We start from the raw sequence: 8,157 nt of genomic DNA on the forward strand, positions 1-8,157 counted from the left end.
CACACACACACACACACACACACACACACATCTTTCAGGGGTTTCATTTGGAAATTGGAATGGCGTTTATTTCTGCTACTGCTGATAGATATACAAGTAGAATCGGGGGTGAACCAAAGTGCTTTGACCATGGAGAATTTACATTGTATCATTAACCCATGGTCTTTTTAAAAAGAAGAGCCCTGGTTATAATGAGTGCTTAAATGTTCTCATCCTCATATTCTCATGTGCACAGCAGGGACTGTAGTAGCCACCCACATGACTGAAGAGGAATATGGAGGGAAGCTCAGCAGGCATTGAGCAGGGTTAGTGCTAACAATGCAAATGAAACAAATGAAAACGCATACATAACATTCAGGAGTAGATCTCAGCATGCCAGCAGTTCTGCATTATGGGTTCCCTGTCACCCCACTAGGTGCTCTTTGGAAAGCAGGAAGCTACTCTTCTGTTAGGAAGATTCATGTTGAACCTGGATGACAGGCTAGCTAGCCCATCTTCTAGAGGAAACAATCTTGTAAAAGGTGTCTCAAATTTCTGTTTTACCTAAGACCCAGTAGTTCAGTGAAAATTTTAATCAAGGCTCATAAAACTTTAGAAAAATTCCCCCAGAATCCTTGTCTGGAGAAACATGGATGACCCCTGCACTCTCATTCAGCATGAGACTACTTACTCTCTCTGTGCCTTGGATAGCTTCACACACACACACACACACACACACACACACACACACACACACACACACAGTAATAGTAACTACTTAGGATGCTTGTATAAAGGTTAATTAAATTCTTACATTTGTCCTATGTAGAAAGCGGCATCGGGGAGTGGAGTTGAGCCTACCACACATGCCTACCATGCAAAAGGCCCTGGGTTCTATCTCTAGAACTACATAAAACCCTGTAAGGCAGTGCATGCTGATAATCCAGGACCAAGTAGGCAGAAGGAGGAGGATCAGGGGTCCAACGTCATCCTCCAGTACATAGCATAGACGAACCAGCCTGCTTTCACCTTGGGCTTGAAAGCCATCTTTTGGTATAGACAAACTGGTTCATTTCTGTTTATGATTAAACCTATTTCTCCAGGATTAGGCTGTACCTCACCTGTAACTTTAAATACCAAGAGGTCTCCCACACTGCTTGTTCTGGGAAACAGCAACCACGTCTTTGGTTTTGATATGACACTCTTACAACCCTAGCTTTGTTTCAAAATGTTGCTGTGACTGCCTCACAATGACTATCTTGTATTGACCACCTTGATATCGCTACCCTGTTGTGCTGCTTCTGTAACTGGATATATCTGCCAAATCTCCCGTTTGGAAATTCCCTATACCAAAATTTAAAACAAACAATGAAGCAAAATACCACCAACAAAACAAAACAACAACAACAAAAAAAACCACCTCATCTTTGCCCATGTCCTTATTTCTTAAATCTCACTTAAGGGGAAGCAGCAATGTACACAAATGTAAACCTTGCTTTAATTAATTTGGATGTGATTGTTTGGGCTGGTAGTCATTCTGCATGCATCGTTGTGATTTACAAATTTTCAGTGTCTCTATGGGTAATATGAGATCATGTCTCTAAAACAAAATAATGAAACAACAATAAAAAAGGAAACAACCCAGCCCATGCAAGTACTTAGTAGTTACCAGTCACTACTGTCGGTGTTATCTCCAACCATTTGGTTGCTCTGCTTTGTCCTTTTCCTCCTATAACATCACTATTTACACAGGAATACACCTGTTCTTTGTTGGAAATGCACACAAATATTAGACATGTTCTATAATTCTGCATAACAGAAAAGAGATTTCTAAGGAAATTACCATGGTATTATGCATTGTTTTCTGAAATATATTTATAGTACATATCTCATATTTTAAATAAATATAGCACAGTTATAAAATAATGAATTATTAATATATTTCATTACTGATATTTGTCTTCTTGTTATATTCCTTAAGTATAATTATTAACTCATCTTAGTCACAGATAATTTATTTTGTAAGCATGGAAATTACTGTATTTATCAAACTGGGCTATCTTAACAATCTACCACAGAGTGCTTGGCCTAAATGACCCAAATGACTCAATTTTATTTTCCAGTCTGGACAATTACAAATCAAAGATCAAAGTTCTAACAGTGCTGGTCTCAAATGTGCATGAAGATGTCTGCCTTCTCATGTGGTCCTCAAGAGGCCACCCTTAGTTCTAATTAACCATTCTACCTCCTTGCTGAACTTAGTTCCATACATCGTCAAACTAGAGATGGTTCTGCAGTACTCATGTGGGATGGGAGCCAACTCAAGCCTCTGCTATCTTATGTTCCACTCCACTCTGTCTTATTAAAGTGTGAATCAGTCCCAGTCAATTAAGCCTGCATTTGGCTACAAATGGGTGTCATCTTTTACCACAAAGTCACTTACCATCTTTGGACCACAAGGGACACCTCTAATTTCATCTCCCTAACTGAAACCATTTTTTTTCTAGTTGCCACATTTAATTTTGAAGTTATCATTGACTTTTTTTTTCCCTTCATCATCTATTTCCAATGAGTCACTGTGTGGGATTGACCTATCTTTTGAAGCACCCTTTCATTTTTATTAACCCTGTCATCACCTCATGATACAGCTCTAATCACTTGATGGATTACAAGTACTACATTCTCACTAATCTCCTGGCCTGCGTTTTCCTCCCTCCAAAGGAACGTACACACTCAATTACTCTCTCTAACCCAATCCCATTTTCATTTCACTGCTTGTGTTTGCCCATCATGCTGAGTCTAAGAGAATCTCTTTGGTATCCCAAAGTCTTTGAATTCTTATAAATTAGGTTTAGCTGCCCAAGTCTTTTTTTTTTTTAAAACACAAATTGTGTATAGACTACAAACTTGGGGTAATTGTTTTAAAGTGTGAAGTTACTAGACTCTTGGGACCTCCCCAAGATAGAACTACCAACCAAAGAGAATACGTGGGTTGGACCTAGGTCCCCTGCACATATGTAGAAGTGCAACTTGGCCTTCATGCAGGTACCACAAAACCTGGAGCAGAGGCTGTCCCTCTCTCTGTTGTCTGCATGTGAATCCTGTTCCCCTCACTGGGCTGTGCTGTCTGGCTATGCTTCATCTTGTAGTGACTTGATGTCTCAAGCTGGGGCCTCTCCCTTCTCAGAGGCAAACAGGAGGAGAGTATGGGGGAAGGGAAGGCAGCGCTGCTATGTAAGCTGGGAGGGATGAGAGGAGGAAAGGTTGCAATCAGGATGTAAAATGAATAAATTAATGGAAAAAAGCATGTATTTTTTAAACAGATTTTTAGGCATAATAATTATTTTCTACAGTTCCCCTTTCCAGTACATAGTGTCTCTCCAGACAACACTTTCTACAATGTTACACAGGGAAGATCAACATGTCTAGTCTGGGGTTATGTGATGTGTCACTCAAGATGGTAAGGAGAACCTGATGCTAACTTACTGTTGACTGGATCAGAGGATGGCTTTTTCCACAGAGGAGAGAAGGCACATGGTTAGGTGCCTCTGCTTGGGCTTTCCTCCTCAGCAAAGAGAGCAACTTTCTCCTGGCTGGTTACAGTGCTGCTGTGCCTAAGAAAATTCTACACCCAAGTCTTTTGTCTATGAATGAATCAGCACCCACTCTGGGCTTGTCTCTTCACTGTGAGTCTGTCTTTCTGGGACTGTGAGAGGTTGGACAGGCTGGGTTCCTGCACTGGGTTACAATCTCATGATGCCCCAATTGGGGCACACGTCTAGGAGAAAGTATCATAGACAGGGTCCCATAGGAAACTGAGTCAAGAGAACTTAAATAAATCTGCGCCTCCACAATAGTGAGGCTTCAGTAATCACATTGTATTTAGTGGGCAAGGGAGAGACCAGGACTCAGTCTATATGCAGACCTTTTCCATCTTTGAAAGATTTGAGGTGTGGAAAGAGTGAAGGTGTATATTCTAGTCTAAGATAAGCTTCCTGAAGACCCAAGTTCAATTGATGTTCTGTTCTTTCAGCTACAAAGAAGCAGCACTGAGGTCAAGCAATCAGTCAGACAGGCAGACATGCAGACAGACAGGCAGACAGACAGGCAGGCAAGCAGAGTTTCCCCTCTCTCAAGGCTTTTATTATAAACAGGTCTTCAGGATATTGGATAAGATCCATACACATATGCATTCTTCAGACTATGAGCTGAAATATTAATACTATCCAAAAATATCCATGTATCTATACCTAGAAAATAAATTCTTAGTCAAATTTCTGGGCACTATGTGACCTAGTCAAGTTGGGACACATAATCAAATATCATATAATACCTTTAAAAAATTAACTCATTTTTGACTTCAAATTTTTACTGTGCCCACTACAATAAATCCATAATTTAACATTATGGATTAACCCATAATTCCTGGCTCATGAACTAGGTGATGCAGTTAGAATATAACTTGCATAAAGACTGTAAAGGAAAAAGACCTTGTATGCCATTCATTCTACCATGTTTCTTACCTGCCTTTCAATTACCCTAATGCATTTAAACCTCAACTGATATTTTAAAAACAGAAACCATCTAATTCTTCCTGAAATTCTTCAATAATTGTTCCATCATTTATATCTTCTTAAAATGTTACTCTATGTCATATATATATATATATATATATATATATATATATATATATATGGAGTACTGATAGAATTAATAGAATTGATACAATTTTTATCATCTATGTCAATTTCCGAGTCTCATTTTAACATAGTGTCTATGTAAATCTTTCTCATTTTTCCTGGGGGATTAAATCTCTCCAATAGAGCTTCCAGGATGCTCTGTTGGATTGGCAACCAACTGGAACTGAAATCTAGATTACACTGAACACAGGAAATGAAGAAACTAATTTAATGGATACTACAGATGGCTGCTATAATGTGTATGCTGTCAATTAAATGTTTAACTTATGAAGTTCTCTTTTATGCAAACTCTTCAAGCAAAGTTTCCTCAACTACAAAGTGAAAATTATATCCACAACCTCACCACTGTAGTGTTGTACGTACAAGCCCCTTGTAACGCATCCACATACAGTTCTTCCTATTTATATACTTACAGAAAGGAATGCTGGAAGCAGGTTTTCATTGCTTATATATGTCATTCCCTTTTTTCCTCTACTACAGTTATAAGGCAAAAGTATTCGTAAATAATACACTGTATCATTTTTTTCTTCTCAACACAACCTTTTGCTTGGAGGCCTTTATATCTCACTGTTCATGAACAAATGACCTTTCCTAATACATTTTCATAAAATGACCTTCCTGGAGTTTTCCTGCTGAAAACTATCTTCTGCCATCCTCAGCATCTTCAAAAGCTAGTAAAATCATTACAAGAACTACTCATCGTCACTTATATGGCCCTAAGTGTTCTTTAGGGATAGGCAACATCACTATTGAAAAACAGTAATCACCAGAATTTTTTTTTGTCTCAGTATAGCTCAAATTTCCTAACTCTGTTAAATGAACATAATAATAAAAGGATTCCTAATGACTTCCCATTATTCTCATAGATCCATGGATCTCAATGCTCATCTGTGAAGCTTCTGTTTGCATTAGATGGTGATTAAAAATGATTCACAATGGGTCAAGGTTGGGAGGAGGATATGAGATTGAAGAATTCTCCATCCTAAAGGGACCATATATACCAACTACTCATTTCCCAAGACTTTGGGATCATTGCTGAAGAGATGGAAGAAATAGTTTAAGAGCCAGATGTGTAAAATAAAATAAAATAATAAAATAGATTTCAAAACACCATACTCTCACCACCTCAGAGCTGCTGCACATTTCAACTCAGAGTGGTTGTAACAGCTCACACAAAGCACGGTAGAGCTTAAGAGTGAACAAATTTCAGTGTGAAATGGGAGACCAGCTCTACAATATCACCTGTAATGGTAGGACTATTAAGATTTGCTACCTGCTGGGATTGGAGGAACAGTTGTCTCTAAGAGTGTAACCTCTAGTAGGGAGATCATTCTCTAATGAAAATACATCCAAGAGTATTTAGGCAGCAGAAACTGGTCTCGAAGATTTGCTTTGTCTTGTTCTTTGACACAAAATAGGCTGGTAGGGAAAGAGGGGTGAATCTAGTAACAGCTGGGAGAGTTGTATCAACAACATCAAAACAGGTTGCATGAAATTCTTTAAGAATCAATAGAAGTTTTATAGATAGATAGATATAGATATGAAGCAAGCTGACTTTAGCATCTTGTGATTTGTTATATGGAGGGCTCAGTTAACTTCAACTTTAATGCAAAAAATAGATACATTATCATATTTCCTTTAAAACACACACCTTAAGCTCACGCATCCTCTGCACAGCCCTTGTGAAAGCTGTGTTTCAGTTCTCCACAAAGACCAATATGGGGTTCTTCCACATTGTTTAATCCCAGAAGATGGGGGGTTCTGCTTGCTAGTTCCTGGTGGCACTGCAAACACCAGCACAATTCTGGCCTGTCTTTTCTCAGAGGCTTAAATCCCCAGCCTGAAATACTATCCAACTCTGCAGCTCCATAGTGTTCAGCCCTTGGTAAGATCTGCTGAATTCTAATGGAGTTTCGCCTCTGGGTACCAGGAGCAGCAAGCACACAGCCCGAGACTGTTCAGGCACTGCCCTTGATTACCCAGCTCCATTTCAACTAAATGTAAACTCTTAAGCACTATTTAAGCTGCTGAGTTTTCTGGATACATACGCCCTTGGGCTCTGAGTAAAGAGATTTCGGCTTCACCTCATATCTTGACCATCAAAATAAATCATCATTATTATAATGATTTAGGATGAAAAAACTGAGTTTGGGTAATTTTACAGGTAAGTTTTCCCTTCTCTTAGCCTTCAGACATTAGCCTTCTCTGAGCCTTCAGGTGTGTATAGTATGTGGCTGTCTGCCTTTTGCGTATATTCCTAGTGTGATCCTTGAGGACAAATATTTTAAAAAAGGAATTGCTTGTATTATTGGAGCCAATTGTCTTTTCTTCTGAATAACATAACAATTATCTTGCTTATCTAGCTTTACTGCAAAAATACAGTTTTTCTTTTCTTTTAAGAATTATATTTGTGTGGGGCACTGGAGACGGAAAGGAATTTTCCACTAAAAGAGAATATGCAGAGTCAATAAGAAATACTAATCCATTAAAATTATATCAGAATCAGCAACTCCAGTGAATTAAAATCCTTCCATCATTACAATCCTACAAATTGTCAGATCAACATTCAAATGCTCAATATTGAATTAAATATCCTTGATCCACCTAAATATTTTTTTCCTCACAATTCAGGAAAACTTAATTTTATACTTTCTGCTAATTCTGATTTAATGCAGTGTGAATATGCAAACCATGATACAAACTATGAGTAGCAAACAGAAATGATAGTTCACAAGAAACATTTAGAAACATGTGGAACTTTGGTTGTCTTTCCTGTCTGTAGTTTGTCCTACGTCTCCTAAATGTCATTTGTTGGTAAGATAAAGATAACTGGAAGTGTGATTGATGCAAATTACAGAAGAGAGCCATGTTTGAAGTGAAGGCATCTGTTTGAGAGAAAACCCAGCCATCCTGATCTTAAATGAAGATAACAGAAAGCTGCACAGAAACATGGACTACTTGTAACTCACTGGATTGATCTTCTTTTGTGTTCAATAAGATTGTGATTATGTGGTTTTCCTCCAATTTGTTTACTTCTTTTCTTCTGTTAAAAAACAAAATTCTACTAGCAATCCTGTTCAGTGAATGAAAATAAATTTAGCTGTAACCCAAATGAAAATATTGGTTTTTCCACAGTGTTTATTTTCCTAATAAATTTGAATGTTTCTCTTAAATAAAGTGATTTTATTTTCTAATAATATCTTATGTAAGAGTAATCACTTGTCCATTTTTTTTTCTAGTGAATGAGTCAGGGCCATTGGCTGAACACTTTTCCTTCAATCACTTCATCATAGCAACCTTTAGTATTGATTAGTTTATTTATATAGCAGATCTGACACACGAATGAATACAACCCATATTAATGTCTAGTCAAATATTTTGTCACATACACAATACAATCAAAAGATGTATATATATATATATATATATATATATATATATATACATACATATACATACACACACATACACACACACA

The 8,157-nt window shown here is 37.7% G+C and overlaps 1 protein-coding gene across 1 annotated transcript in view; it reads right to left on the reverse strand.

The window, feature by feature from the left end:
* The window catches only part of Dcc (DCC netrin 1 receptor), a 1,087,105-nt gene that overhangs the window by 648,257 nt on the left and 430,691 nt on the right, over positions 1-8,157 (reverse strand). The window lies entirely within an intron of this gene.

Source organism: Mus pahari, chromosome 15 (genome assembly GCF_900095145.1).
Source record: "Mus pahari chromosome 15, PAHARI_EIJ_v1.1, whole genome shotgun sequence".
In the NCBI taxonomy this organism is placed as follows: Eukaryota; Metazoa; Chordata; class Mammalia; order Rodentia; family Muridae; genus Mus; species Mus pahari.